Below are 3,989 nucleotides of genomic sequence, written 5' to 3' on the forward strand. Positions count from 1 at the left end.
GTTAGAGAGTTGTGCCAAGCTGATTCTAGTCCATAAAAGACAGACTTACACATGCAAGTCTCTCTTCTGTTCCTTATGAATACCCTTGTCTGGGTTCTCCATGGTATTGGAGTTTATACAGAATGGGGTGTCTCAGTTCAAAAGAGACCAGAGTTAGCCATCTTTCTACACACTCTTTTAAGTTTCTATATGCTACATGAGAAAAATTCAGGATCAAGAATTGAAAAATATTAAAGTATTTATAGGAAATTGTAAATTAAACTGAAGTACCCACTCAAGGCATGTGTGAAAAATCCTTAAGGGAAAGGCAACATTATAGGCTGTCCTTGATAGACTTTACCCCAAACCTCAACAATGAAGCAGTAGGAATATAGGTTTTATTTTTAATAATGTTTGTTGACAAGGAATATTTATTTTACTAATGTATTAAGGAAAAGACTGGTTGGGCAGCAGCCACTTTTTGTTGAATCTAAGCTCAGTAGAAAGATTGCCAGTCCCATTTATGGAGAGCACTTGATATTTAGGTGCAAGTTTTCATATTCACCTTCATTTTCCATTTACTGTTTTGTGTTTCTCATTTACCTTCTCTTGTGTCTTAGTTGGGCAAAACTAGTATCACTGAGCTGTAAACTTTCCTATTATGAAATTACTTGTTTACATCTTCACATTGAAGTTTCCACTTTCTTTCCCTTTCAATTTGATTGCCAGATTTTGTGGAATTTGGGCCAGATTAAAGTGGACCTGTAACAAAGGAAGAACCTGTGTCCATCACATGAAGAATCAACCGACAAAGTCAGTGGTTTCTCTTTGTCTGTTTTCAGAGAAGCCATTAGAGCTCTAACAGGAAATGATTAGCACAGATGACAAGAATATTCTCATTGAGGTGTAACCATTTTTTTTCTTCTTTTTTGAGAAAAGCACATTACATTGCTCTTGTGCCTGGGTCATGTCAAAAATTATATCTCTGTTCTTTGTGCTCATATGTCAATATCATTCTCATGGTTACAATGAGGAAATGTTGTCAGAACACCAACCATGAGGATGGCATTGCACTTGAGCTTGACAGGATATAAAGAAGTCAAAGAACTCCACACATAAAGTACCTTTGTATAAGACTGTTCAAATCACATTACTGGAATAAGTTTATCAGTACTCCAGGGAATGGATGAAGTCCTGGCTGAATGTGTGCTATTGACATGGGGATGGACATTTCAATAAACCAAATGCCTCAGACCAAGGAAAGAGCAAACCCTTCCCCATGTGTAGAAAAGGATGGCAAAGCCTTCCTCTGTTGAAAGTGGGAAAGCTGATGAACAATTTACATTTACCTAAAACTCATATATGCAGAAACCCTAAACCACAGTTCCTGCCTCCATGGTGTTTACAATGAAATTTCTACAGTGAAGAGACCTACCTCAGAAGTTATCTAACACCTCTGTTTTATGCTGTATATTAAAAAATATATATACTGGGTTTCTGGGTTGAATAGTGTGTGCCCTCCATTAGAGTAAGCACAGGCTACCCTATTACAGATGTTTTGTGTGTCTGTCTTTTCTTTCTGTCATTCTTTTTATTCCAGAGCCAACCCAGTGTGTTCTCCAGAAATCTGCTGTATTGGATTTGACAATAATCATCATTAGATTTATAGTAGTTACTTGTAATGAAACAGAAGTAAAAAATCATGACTTCCCTGTAAAAATGAACAGAAAGACTTGCTGCCTCTTTGGAACATGCCAATAAAGATATGGAAAGCCTTTGGCGATCAAAATACTAAACTTCTCAGAGTCATTTAATCTTATTCTTGTCATGTGAGTGAACACCAGGGCCTTAAAATCTGTGTGATTGATATGATAGTATACATGAGTGACCCCAAAAATTCTACCAGAGAACTCCTACAGCTGATAAACACCTTCAGCCAAGTGACTGGATACAAAATCAACTCAAAAAAAAATCAGTAGCCCTCCTGTATGCAAAAGACAAAAGGGCTGAGAAAGAAATGAGGAAAACAATACCCTTCACAATAGCCACAAAGAACATAAAGAACATTGGTATAACACTAACCAAGGAAGTCAGATTGTATGAAAAAAAACCTTTCAGTCTCTGAAGAAAGAAATAGAGACCTTGAAAGAAAAATTCTTAACTTCATATGGAATAACAAGAAACCCAGCTAAAACAATCCTCTATAATTGAAGATCTTCTGGAGCTATCTCTATCCCTCATCTCAAGCTATACTATAGAGCAACAGTAATAAAACTACATGGTACTGGCTTAGAAACAGAATGGTAGGTCAATGGAATCAAATAGAAGACCCAGATATAAACTCACACACCTGTCATTTGACAAAGATGCCAAAACTGTACAATGGAAAAAAAAACAGCATTTTCAACAAATGGTGCTGGTCTAACTGGATGTCCACATGTACAAAAATGCAAATAGATCCATACTGATTACCCTGCACAAAACTAAAATCTAAGAGGATCAAAGACCTCAATATAAAACCAGACACACTAAACCTGTTAGGAGAAAAAGTAAGGAAGAACCTTGAACTCATCAGCACAGGAGACAACTTTCTGAACAGAACGCCAACCAGCACAGGCTTTAAGATCAACAATCAACAATAAATGGAACCTCATGAAACTGAAAAGCTTCTGTAAGGCAAAGGACACTGTCATCAGAACAAAATGACAGCCTACAGATTGGGAAAGGATCTTTATCAACCCTCTATCTGACAGAGGGCTAATATCCAGTATATATAAAGAAATTAAGAAGTTAAACAGCAACAAATCAAGTAACCCAATTAAAAAATGGGGTACAGCTCTTCTGGTCTCTTTGGCCTCGGCGGCAGAAGCAAGATGACGAAGGGAACGTCATCCTTTAGAAAGTGTTGCAATAAGACACACACATTGTGCCGCCGCTGTGGCTCTAAGGCTTACCACCTTCAGAAGTCGACTTGTGGCAAATGTGGCTACCCTGCCAAGTGCAAGAAGAAGTATAACTGGAGTGCCACAGCTAAGAGGTGAAATACTGCCGGGACTGGTCTAATAAGGCACCTAAAAATTGTCTATTGCAGATTCAGGTGTGGATTCTGTGAAGGAATGACACCTAAACCCAAGAGGGCAGCTGTTGCAGCATCCGGTTCATCTTGAGAATTTCAATCAGTCATAAAATAAATGCTCTGGTTTAAAGACAAAAAAAATGGTGTACAGAGCTAAACAGAGAATTCTCAATAGAGGAATATCAAATGACAGAGAAACACGTAAAGAAATAATCAACATCCTTAGTCATCAGGAAAATGTAAATCCAAACGACCCTGAGATTTCAACTTACTCCCATCAGAAACTCAAGAGACAAACTTACTCCCATCAAAAACTCAAGAGACAACACATGCTGGAGAGGATGTGGAAAAAGAGGAACACTATGTCATTGCTGGTGGGAATGTAAACTTGTACAACCACTTTGGAAATCTGGTGCTTTCTCAGACAATTAAAAATAGTGCTACCTCAAGATCCAGCTATATCACTCCTAGGCATATATCCAAAAGATGCTCAAGTATACAACAAGGACATTTGCTCAACCATGTTAATAGCAGCTTTATTTGTAATAGCCAGAACCTGGAAACAATCCAGATGTCCCTCAGTTGAGGAATGGATACATAAATTGTGGTACATTTACACAATGGAATACTACTCAGCAATTAAAAACAAGGAAATCATGAAATTTGCAGGCAAATGGTGGGATCTAGAAAAGATCATCCTGAGTGAGGTATCCCAGAAGCAGAAAGACACACATGGTATATACTCACTTATAAGTGGATACTAGACCTATAAGACAGGATAAACATAAAATCTGCACACCCAAAGAAGCTGAACAAGAAGGAGGACCTGGGGTAATATGTTCAATTCTCATTTAGAAAGACAAATGGGATGGACTTTGGAAGTAGGAGAAAACAACTCCTACCATAGAGACTACCATAGAGGGCCTCTGAAAGA

At 37.9% G+C, this 3,989-nt stretch overlaps 1 pseudogene; it reads left to right on the top strand.

Moving 5' to 3' along the window:
• The first annotated feature begins 2,828 nt into the window (after positions 1-2,828).
• LOC132649030 (large ribosomal subunit protein eL37-like) lies at positions 2,829-3,146 on the top strand (annotated as a pseudogene).
• Positions 3,147-3,989: the final 843 nt, after the last annotated feature.

Source organism: Meriones unguiculatus, chromosome 18 (genome assembly GCF_030254825.1).
Source record: "Meriones unguiculatus strain TT.TT164.6M chromosome 18, Bangor_MerUng_6.1, whole genome shotgun sequence".
Taxonomy (NCBI): domain Eukaryota; kingdom Metazoa; phylum Chordata; class Mammalia; order Rodentia; family Muridae; genus Meriones; species Meriones unguiculatus.